The 12210-nt window shown below is 36.4% G+C and overlaps 1 protein-coding gene and 1 long non-coding RNA gene across 7 annotated transcripts in view; one reads left to right on the top strand and one right to left on the bottom strand.

Annotated features, from left to right (window-relative positions):
- The window catches only part of LOC116278278 (uncharacterized), a 58159-nt gene that overhangs the window by 1555 nt on the left and 44394 nt on the right, over window positions 1-12210 (bottom strand). The window contains exon 2 of the long non-coding RNA XR_004187664.2: window positions 330-414. This is a non-coding gene — a long non-coding RNA (uncharacterized lncRNA). The remainder of the gene's footprint in view (window positions 1-329; window positions 415-12210) is intronic.
- The window catches only part of DMD (dystrophin), a 1854428-nt gene that overhangs the window by 1825313 nt on the left and 16905 nt on the right, over window positions 1-12210 (top strand). The window lies entirely within an intron of this gene.

Here is a 12210-nt window from a genome sequence, read left to right as displayed (position 1 = left end):
AACATATAGATTTTGTCTTACATAATCACAATAGGAAATTAACACTGCTACTGTTATCTAATATACAATGTAAACTCGAATATCCCTCTCTGCCACTAATATTCTTTATAGTGTATTAATTACTTTTTTCATCCAGGATCCAGTAAGGGGCCAAGCTTTGCATCTAGATGCATGATGCTGAGCCTCATAGCCTGCTCTGATTTGTCATGACGCTGACATTTTAGGAGAGGTCAGGCCAGTTGCTTTGTAGAATGTTTCTCAGTTTGGATTTGCCTGCTTGTCTAGGCATGATCAGATTCAGGCTAAGTATTTTATGCCACATTACTTACCCCATGGTGATGATGGTGATGTTGTGTCCATCACATTAAGGCCGTCCTCAGGATTGCCAGCCCAGAACTCTCTCCCGAGTGTCTTCTGGAAAAAGACAAATACAGTATATAGATACATATGATAAGGTCCATTTACCCCTCCCCTGGCTATTATACTTATCATTGTAAGACTTCTGCATTTTACATGAAGTGGTACAATATTACATCTAAGTAGACTGTGACCCCTTAATGATGTATATTGTAATACCTCGATCAACTATTAAAATATAAGTGAAAGACACAGCAAATGCCAGTAGATACACTAAAGTGGAATTCTAAAAAATACTGGAATAATCAAAAAGAAAGAAAGTAAGAGAGGGGAACAAAACAAGCCAGACATACCAAATACACAGCACATAATAACATGGCAGACCTAAAACCAACCATGTCAATAATAGACTGTACAGTCCAATATAAGTCAGAGAATATCAGAATGTATAAAAAAGCCAGACCTAACCATATACTGTCTATAAGACAGGTTCTTTACTTTACTTTAAATTAGGGAGTGGGGAAGGGGAGAAAGACATCACACGTCATGCTAACACACTTTGAAAACAGATCCCCCTTCTGGGTATGGGTAAGTCCCCCTCTCCCGGAAACGTAAAGGGGACTTCTTTAAACAAAAGTGTGTTACTTAGTAACACTACAGTTTCACCATTAAAGATAATATATAGTTCAAGTCAGAATATTCTAATGTTGTAATAGTGACAGGCTAATAGCTTATGACTCTAGTATGAAGAATTAAGAAAAAGTAGTAAGAAATAACAATAACCAAAGTAATTTCTTAATGGATATACAAGGTAAAAAGGTGTAAACTGTGTTATCAAAACATAAACCACAGTAACCACAAAAGAGAAATACATCTAAGCATAACACTACACTCTTCAAATGACAAAGGGAGAGAGCCATATAAGACAAGCACAGAGGAACTACAAAACAGACAAAACAATTTTAAGTGGCAGTAAACACATACCTATGAAAAAGGTACTTTACATGTAAATTAAGTTCTCTAATCAGAATCTATGCAGTGCCTAAATGTATTAAAAAACCACAAGACTCACCTGTTTGCTGCCTAGAGTAGACTCACTTTACTTGTAGAGACTGAGACTGAAGGGATGGGAAGAGAGATCCCATGCAAATGAAAATCAAAACAAACCTGGGAAAGCTATACTTCTATCAAGCAAAATAGACGACTATGAACCAAAGACTATAATGAGACACAAAGAAGACTATCATCACATAATAATAAAAAGGTCAAACAGGACTCTAACATTTATAAATATTTATGCACCCAACATAGGGACACCTAAATATATAAAGCAAATATTAACAGACCTAAAGGGAAGAGATAGCAATACAATAGTAGTGTGGGACTTTAATACCACTCTTATATCAATGGATAGATTATCCAGACAGAAAAGTCAATAAGGAAGCATTGGACTTGAACCATACATTAGATCACATACACATATACAGAACATTCCATTCAAAAGCAACAGAGTACACATTCTTCTCAAATGCACATGGAACATTTTCTAGGCTACATCGTAGGAATGATGTTTGTTAGGCCACAAAACAAGACTCAATGAATTTTAGGAAGATTTAAATCATATTGAGCATCTTTTCTGACTACAGTGTTATGAAACCAGAAATCAATGACAAGAATAAAACTAGAAAACTCACAAGCAGGTAAAGATTAGCAACATACCACTGAACTACAATTGAATTGATGAAAAAAATCAAAAGAAACTTAAAAACATACCTTAAGACAAATGTAAATACCATGTACAAAAGTTATGAGAAGCAGCAAAAGCAGTTCTGTGAGGGAAGTTCATGACAATAAATGCCTGCATCAAGAAAAAAGAAAAATCTCGGGGATCAGCCAACATGGCAGAGTAGAAGAACACTCATAGCTCACCCTCTCCCACCAACACTCACATCTACAGACACACCCAGCCAACCAGAGCACCTGCTGAACTCTGACAGAACATCACCCTCTTCAAAAGACAAAGACATCACGAATCTGTTTATTCCTGCATATTTTTTTAGATAGATAAACTCCTTGAAGACCACAATAGATAACTGATACACCTTAAGTCACAGTGCCAGAGAGATAGGAGTGACATGAAGAAGCAGAGGAACCACTCCCAATTAAAAGACAAAGAGAAAGCCCCTGAAAGAACCATTGATGAAATAGACCTTGATGGACTGCTAGATCAAGATTTCAAAAAAGCAGTCATCAAAGTAAGTACTGAAGGAACTAACAGAGATAGTGTTGAGAGATATAAAATGTCAAAAATGAAATTGCAGCTATAAAGAAGAGCCAAATAGAATTGGTAAACTCATTGGCTGAGATGAGAGCTGACCTAAAGGCTGTACAAAGCAGGCTTCATAATGCAGAGGAACGAGTAAGTGACCTAGAAGACAGGACACCAGAAAGCACCCAATCAGAACAGCTGAGAGAAAACCAAATAAAAAACAATGAAAACAATATAAGGGACCTATGGGATAATATAAAGTGTGCCAATCTATGCATAATAGAGGTTCCAAAAGGGGGAGAAAGAACAAAGGGGATTGAAAAGGTATTTGTAGAAATTATGACTGAAAACTTCCCAAACGTAAAGAAGGAATCAGATATCCAAGGACAGTAGACTCAGAGGGTCCCAAACAGACCCACACCAACACATATCATAATCAGGATGGCCAGAGTCAAGGATTAAGAAATGGTCATAAAGGCAGCAAGAGAAAAGCAAAGAGTGAGTTACAAGGGAACCCCCTATAAGGCGCTCAGCTGATTTCTCTACACAAACGCTACAGGCCGGAAGGGAGTGGCAAGATATATTCAAAGTCCTGAATGAGAAAAAGATGCAGCCTAGGATACTCTATCCAGCAAAGCTATCCTTTAGAATAGAAGGAGAGAGAAAGAACTTCACAGATAAGAAAAAACTAGAGCAGTTTTAGCAACCCTAAACCTATGCTAAAAGAAATATTGAAAGGTCTACTATAAATAGAAAAGCAGCAGGATGCTACAGAAATGAGAAACTCATAACTAGAAAAGTGAAAACTACCATGAATTACAAATAGAATAAACAAAATTGTAAAAGAAGACAGCTAAATCATTAAGAGTGGGAGAGGGATGCAAGAAAACAGAGTTTTTTTTCTTTTTTAAATTTTTTGTTCTTGGTACCATAGGTTTGAGCTTCTATTACTATCTATCTGTTTCATGTTTCAATTACAGTAATGGGTTAATAGACTTTAAAAAAGGGTGACCACAAACCAAAAACTTACAACAGAGCCACAAAAACTAAATAAAATCCAAGATAATACAAAGGAAAATTACCAAACCACAAAAGGAAGAAAGGAACAAAAAGAAAATACCAAATCAACTGCAAAAATAAATTCAAAATGGCAGTAAACACATATCATTAATTACTGTAAATGTCAATGGACTAAATACTCCAATCAAAAGACAGAGTGGCAGATTGCATAATAAAGCAAGAACCTTCAATATGCTGCATACAAGAGACCCACTTTAAGGCGAAGGACACATACAGATTGAGAGTGAAATGATGGAAAAGGATAGCCCATGCAAATAGAAAACCTAAGAAAGCAGGTGTTGCAGTACTGATTTCAGACAAAATAGACTTTAAAACAAAGGCCCTAAAGAAAGATAAAGAAGGACATATAATAATTAAAGGAGTAATACAAGATGAAGATATTACACACATTAATACATATGCACCCAATACAGGGGTACCTAAGTACACAGAGCAACTACTAACAGAGATAAAGGGGAAAACTGATGGGAGTACAATCATTGTTGGAAATCTTACCACCACAGTAACATCACTAGACAGATCTTCCAGACAGAAAATAAATTATGCTACAGAAATTACAATAGAAAAATTAGACTTGGTGGATATTTTCAGAGCATTACACCCCCCAAAAAATAGGATATACATTCTTTTCAAGTGCACATGGAACATTTTCTACGCTTTACCATCTACTTACGCACAAAAGAAGCCTCAACAATTTTAAGAAGATAGAAATTATCTCAAGCATCTTTACTGACCACAATGCCATGAAACTAGACATCAACTCAGAAAAACAAAGGAGAAAAAAAGGACAGCATGGAGATGAAACAGCATGCTACTAAAAAAAAACCAATGGGTCAATGATGAAATCAAAGTTGAAACTAAAAAACACCTTGAGACAAATGGCAATGAAAACACAACCACACAAAATTTATGGGACACAGCAAAAGCTATGCTAAGAGGGAAGTTTATCGTGATACAGGCCTTCCTCAAAAAAGAAGAACAATCTCAAATAAACAATCTAACCCACCCGCTAAAAGAATTAGAAAAATAAGAGCAAAAAAAAAAAAGCAGAAGGAAGGAAATAATAAAGATCATGGAGGAAATAGATAAAATATTTAAGATTAAAAAAATAGAAAAAAAATCAATCAAACCAAAAGCTGGTTCTCTGAAAATAAATAAAATCGACAAACCTCTGGCCAAACTCAAAAAGAAGAAAAAAGAGACAGCACAAATAAGCAAAATAAGAAAGGAAAATGGAGAAATTACAACAAATAACATAGAAATACAGAATCTCTTTTGAGAATATTATGAAAAACTATATGGAAGCAACATAGATAACCTAGAGGAGATGGACAAGTTTCTGGAAACATACAATCCACCAAGACTGAATCAAGAAGAAACTGACCACTTGAACAAACCAGTCACTAGAAATGAAATCGAATTAGCAATAAAAAAAAAACCTCCCTACAAATAAAAGTCCAGGACCAGACAGCTTCACTGGGGAATTCTAGCAAACATACAAAGAACTCATACCAATCCTCCTCAAACTCTTCAAGAAGTTTGAAAAGGAGGGAATACTCCCAAATTCATTCTATGAAGCCACCATCACCCTGATACCAAAACCAGGCAAAGACACTACCAAAAAAGAGAATTACAGACCAATACCAATGATGAACATAGATGCCAAAATCCTCACCAAAATATTAGCAAATAGAATCCAACAGCACATAAAGAAGATTATACATCATGGTCAAGTGGGGTTCATCCCAGGGACAGGAGGGTGGTTCAACATATGTAGATCAGTCAATGTAATACACCACATCAACAAGAGCAAGGACAAAAACCTCATCTCAATAGATGCAGAAAAAGCATTTGATAAAATTCAACACCCATTTATGATAGAAACTCTCACCAAAGTGGGTATAGAGGGAACATATCTCAACATAATAAAAGCTATATATGACAAACCTACAGCCAGCATAGTACTCAATGGTGAAAAACTCAAAAGCTTCCCACTAAAATCTGGGACAAGACAAGGCTGCCCACAGTCACCACTCCTATTCAATATAGTCTTGGAAGTCCTAGCCACAGCAATCAGGCAAGAGAGAGAAATAAAGGGGATCCAAATTGGAAAAGAAGAGGTAGACGTGTCACTATATGCCGATGATACGATACTATGTATAGAAAACCCTAAAAGGTCCACACAAAAACTACTAGAGCTGATCGAAGAATTCAGCAAGGTAGCAGGTTACAAGATTAATGTACAAAAATCAGTTGCATTTCTTTACACTAATGATGAATCAACAGGAAAAGAAAACAAACAATCCCCTTTAAAATAGCACCCAAAATAATAAAATACCCAGGAATAAATTAACCAAGGAGGTGAAAGAATTATACACAGAAAACTATAAACCATTGATGAAGGAAATTAAAGAAGACTTTGAAAAATGAAAAGATATTCCATGCTCTTGGATTGGAAGAATCAATATTGTTAAAATGGTCACATTGCCCAAGGCAATCTACAGATTTAATGCAATCCCTATCAAATTACCCAGGACATATTTCACAGAACTAGAACAAATCGTAATAAAATGTGTACAGAACCACAAGATCTAGAATTGCCAGAGCGTCACTGAAGAAAAAGAAAGAGGCTAGAGGAATAACTCTCCCAGACTTCACACAATACTATAGAGCTACAGTCATCAAGACAGCATGGTATTGCTACAAAAACAGACATACACACCAATGGAACAGAATAGAGAGCCCAGAAATGAACCCACAAACTTTTGGTCAACTAATCTTCGACAAAGGAGGCAAGAATATACAATGGAATAAAGACAGTCTCTTCAGCAAATGGTGTTGGGGAAACTGGACAGCAGCATGTAAATCAATGAAGCTAGAACACTCCCTTACACCATACACAAAAATCAACTCAAAACGGATCAAAGACTTACACATAAGATAAGATACAATAAACCTCCTAAGGAAAATATAGGCAAAACATTATCTGACATACATCTCAAAAATTTTCTCCTAGAAGAAATAAAAGCAAGAATAAACAAATGGGACCTAATGAAACTTACAAGCTTCTGCAGAGCAAAGGAAACCAGAAGTAAAACAAGAAGACAACCTACGGAATGGGAGAAAATTTTTGCAAAAGATGAAACTGACAAAGGCTTGATCTCCAGAATATATTAGCAGCTCATACAAATTAATAAGAAAAAAAAACTCAATCCCAAAATGGGCAGAAGACCTAAACAAACAAGCAATTCTCCAAGGGAGAAATACAAATGATCAATAGGCACATGAAAAAATGCTCAGTATTGCTAATTATCAGAGAAATGCAAATCATAACTACAATGAAGTGTCACCTCACACCAGTCAGAATGGCTATCATTCAAAAGTCAACAAATGACAAATGCTGGGGAGAAAAAGGAACTCTCCTGCACTGCTGGTGGGAATGCAGTCTGTTGCAGCCACTGTGGAAAACAGTGTGGAGATTCCTCAAAAGACTAGGAATAGACTTACCGTATGACCCAGGAATCCCGCTCCTGGGCATACATCCAGAAGGAACCCTACTTCAGGATGACACCTGCACCCCAGTGTTCATAGAAGCACTATTTGCAATAGCCAAGACATGGAGACAGCCTAAATGTCCATCAACAGGTGACTGGATAAAGAAGAGGTGGTATATTTATACAATGGAATACTACTCAGCCATAAAAACCGACAACATAACGCCATTTGCAGCAACATGGATGTCCCTGGAGAATGTCATTCTAAGTGAAGTAAGCCAGAAAGAGAAAGAAAAATGCCATATGAGATTGCTCATATGTGGAATCTAAAAAAAAAAAAAGAACATAAATACAAAACAAAACAGACTCGTTGACATAGAATACGAACTTGTGGTTGCCAAGGGGGAGGGGAGTGAGAAGAGACAGACTGGGAGTTCGAAATTTGTAGATACTGACAGGCATATGCAGAAAAGATAAACAAGATTATACTGTATAGCACAGGGAAATATAAACAAGATCTTGTGGTAGGTCACAGCGAAAATGCGACAATGAATATATGTATGTTCATGTATAACTGAAAAATTGTGCTCTACACTGGAAATTGACACAGCATTGTAAACTGACTATAACTCAATAAAAGAAAAATCTCCAACAATCTACCTTTACACTTCAGTGAACTACAAAAAGAAGAGCAAAGGCCAAAGTTAATAAAAGAACTAAATTTCAGAGCAGAAATCAATGAAATAGAGATGTAATACACAATGGAAAAGAGCAACAAAACTACGAACTTGTTTTTTGAAAAGATAAACAAAATAGGCAAAACTAGCTAGACTCACCAAGAAAAAGGACTCAAAATCAGAAATGAAAGAAGAGATATTACAACTTACACCACAGAAATACAAACAATCATAAGACTGAAGAATAATTATATGCCAACAAATTGGATAACCTAAAGGAAATGGGTTAATTCAAAGAAACATACAACCTGCCAGGAAAGAATCATGAGGAAATAGAAAATCTGAACAGATCAATATTAAGCAAGGAGATCGAATCCATAATCAGAAGTCTCCCAGTAGAGAAAACCCCAGAATCAGATGGTTTCTCTGGTGAACTCTCCCAAACATTTGAAGAACTAACACCAGTCCTTCTCAACACTTAAAAAAAAACTGAAGAGGAAATATTACTTCCAAAATTATTTTACAAGGCCAGCATTACTTTGATTGCAAAGCTGGATAAGGACACTACATGAAAACTATACACCAATATCTTGTGGATATATAGATTGAAAAATTCTCAAAATATTAGCAAACCAAATTTGACAGTATATTAAAAAGATCATACACCATGACCAGTTGTGATTGATCCTTCAGTTGCAAGGATGGTTCAACATATATAAATCAACCAATATGATATACCACAGTAAAAGAATGAAAGATAAACATCATCTGATAATCTCAAGAAATGCAGAAATACAATGTTTTTCTTAATTTAACACCAAAAGCAAAGGCAACAAAACCAAAAATAAACAAATGGGACTGTACCAAACTAAAAAGTTTCTGCACAGCAAAAGAAACCATTAACAAAAGGGAAAAATAACCTACAAAATGGAAGAAATATTTGCAAATCATGTAACTGTGACAAGTGATTAATATTCAAAATAGACAGAGAACTTGTACAACTCAGTAGCATGAGAAAAGCCCGATTTTAAAATGGGCAGGAGATCTGAATAGACATTTTTCCAAAGAAGACACACACATGGCCAAAAGGAACGTGAAAAGGTGCCGAACATCACTAGTCACTGGAAATGCACATCGGAGCCACCATGAGCTAGCATCTCACCCCTGTTAGGCTGACCATCATCAAAAACACAGGCAGTGGGGCTGGGCCAGGAAGAGAGCCACGCCCGGAAGCTGTTCTTCAGGGGAGGGTTTGAGGAGCTGGCAGCAGTGGTCTCCCAGGAGGAATTCGAGACACCTTGCTGCTGCTGGGAAGAGTGCTTGGGGCGGCAGGGCCTCGGGTCTGACTCTGCCGCCCGGGATGCTCACTGCATCCCAGCTCCTCCTCTCCTGGCCCCTCTACCTGGACCCGCAGTTACTTCCCCCAGAACAGGGGAGTGAACTGCCCATCCGAGGGCCACGCGCTCTCTGAAACTTTCTGATATCATATACTGAATGAACTGAGTCCATCTTCTTATGTCATTCCTTTTGAAATCACATTTGTAAAAGCATACGTTTTCCATCGGAACCTGAGACTCATCTCTGCAATTCGTGACTACGCCAATTGCCACAAACATTTTAAGCACTTTAAAGAAACACACACGAATTATTCCTCAATTCAACAAAGAAGTATTAAGACTATGAGTTACATTTACATTTGTAACTATAGTGATGAATGTTAACCAAGCTTATTATGGTAATCAATTAGCAGTATATACATATTTCAAACACTTATGTGGTACACCTGAAACTAACACAATGTTATATGTCAGTTATATTTCAATAAAAATAAATACAAAGGAATAATAGCTACTAATTTCAGTATCTTTCACCACAATTCAATACTCACCAGCTAATAATCAGCATCATCATTTATATACCATGAATATTATAAGAATGTAAACACACCATTTTTATGTAAAATTGAAACCATCTACCATAAATCATAATTTTAAAAGTCACTGAAGGTAAATATCAGGTACTAGATAAATCTTTTTTTTTCCTTCTGAAAAACTGAAGAAAGGCAGGAAAGGTATAGGTTGGAAATTGCCTAAAAACAAAATAGGTGATTTAAATCACTAATCCAAAGGAAAACAACGTTGAGCATATTTGCTCACACACAGCCCCCTTTTAAGAGAAAATCATATTCTAATACACAGGTTCTTTTTGTGTAAAGAGAAAATAGTTTGCTTGGGTGTAAACAAAATCATAGGTATAAGGATTCTTGTGTCTCAGCTGCACAGACTGGCTCAAGTCACTTTTCAGGCAAGTGGAACCATTATCGTCGTTTCAATTAAGGAAAAGGAAGTGAGTTGGACGGGCTTTTATCCCTTCAAGAAAACCTACAACTATGGTGCATTTCAGAAGACTTAAAGAATATCTTGCCCATAGCAAACTATTTCATTTCTTTTATCTCAGGTTAAATTGAGTCATTTCACTTCTTTTTTCCTTCAGTTCAGCAATGTCTATCATATTATGCTATATCAGAGTACCTTTAAAACTTCGACTATGTCTTTCCTTATTTTGAAACATTCATTTTTAAGATGTTTCAGTCATTTCTTTGGCCCAACTTCATTGTAGCCATCAAACCTATAGCTAATAATCCAAAACGGATTTTTATGCATGTCTGTGGGAATCACCTCGGAGTAAAGTCAAACTGAAGAATTAATGCTAAAGAATTGCCGTTAACTCACATGAAAAAAATGCTCAGTATCACTAATTATCAGAGAAATGCAAATCAAAACTACAATGAGGTACCACCTCACACCAGTCAGAATGGCCATCATTCAAAAGTCCACAAATGATAAATGCTGGAGAGGCTGTGGAGAAAAGGGAACCCTCCTACACTGTTGGTGGGAATGCAGTTTGGTGCAACCTTTATGGAAACAGTATGGAGATTCCTCAAAGGACTGAAAACAGACTTAACCATATGACCCAGCAATCCCGCTCATGGCCATATATCCGGAGGGAACTCTAATTCAAAAAGATACACCCAGCCCAATGTTCACAGCAGCACTATTTACAATAGTCAAGACAGGGAAACAACCTAAATGTCCATCAACAGATGACTGGATAAAGAAGTTGTGGTGTATTTATACAAGGGGATGCTACTCAGCATTAAAAAAGAATAAAATAATGCCAATTACAGCAACATGGATGGACCTAGAAATTGAGTGAAGTAAGCCAGAAAGAACGAAAAACACCATATGTATCACTCATATGTGGAACCTTAAAAATAAAAAAGATACAAGAGGACACTAATGAACTCATGTACAAAACAGAAAGAGACTCACAGACATAGTAAACAATTTCATGGTTACCAGGGGAAGGGGGGTGGGAAAGGATAAATGGGGGAGTTCAAGATTTGCAAAGGTTAACCACCATACATAAAAATAGATTTAAAAAAACAGGTTTCTTCTGTACAGCACAGGGAACTATATTCCATATCTTGTAATAACCTTTAATGAAAAATATATATATATAAATGAATATATGTAGGTATATGCATTACTGGGACATTATACTGTACACCAGAAATTAACCCATTGTAACTGACTATACTTCAGGAAAAAAAAAAAAAAGGTGCCTCCTCTTCCCCAGTTCGGCAAAATTTTGTATCGGGAATGGAACAAAGAGATGTGATCGACCCTGCGGTTGTCAGCCTCCTCTTTGTCCTGGAAGTATTTAATTCATTCCATCCTCTTCAGATAATGGCAGTTTAAAACCACAGGCAAAAAGAAACTAAAGATGCTGAATTTCATTTTTTCATTGCTAAAGGCATAAATATAAGCTAGCAGTATGTATATGTGGATGGACAGATAGATATTGTAACTTTCTTTTCCACCTTATTACCTAATTTCTTCAGCATTCATTTCCTCTCCTCAGAATATCAGAGGTTTCCTATGGTATGTTACCAAGATACAGACTCAGGGTTTCTGTCTACCCCAGGTCCTTACCCCTCCTTTCTAATAATGGTATACAGCCTCACATCCACCTAGGATATGATTTTGTCTAAATGGGGAGCATTGCCAAAGATTCTTTTAGCTTGTACTTTAAGAAAGAACAATGAAAACTTGATAATAAATGCAGGATTATAATCATAGTCGAAAATCCAAGTGGCATAGACCAAAGGAAATGACAAGCATATTTAAGTCATTAAATCACTGGCGCCCCAGTCATTTCTAAGTCTGATGTGAACCTGAGGTTGTCCTTAAGCGTGTCCATTACTGTTGATTTGCCGAAGCAAGGTCTTGTTTTAAATGAAAGTAACAATGTGCAGAACAAACGGAGCTTG

Source organism: Vicugna pacos, chromosome X (assembly GCF_048564905.1).
Source record: "Vicugna pacos chromosome X, VicPac4, whole genome shotgun sequence".
In the NCBI taxonomy this organism is placed as follows: domain Eukaryota; kingdom Metazoa; phylum Chordata; class Mammalia; order Artiodactyla; family Camelidae; genus Vicugna; species Vicugna pacos.
This window is presented reverse-complemented; position numbering and strand designations above follow the sequence as displayed.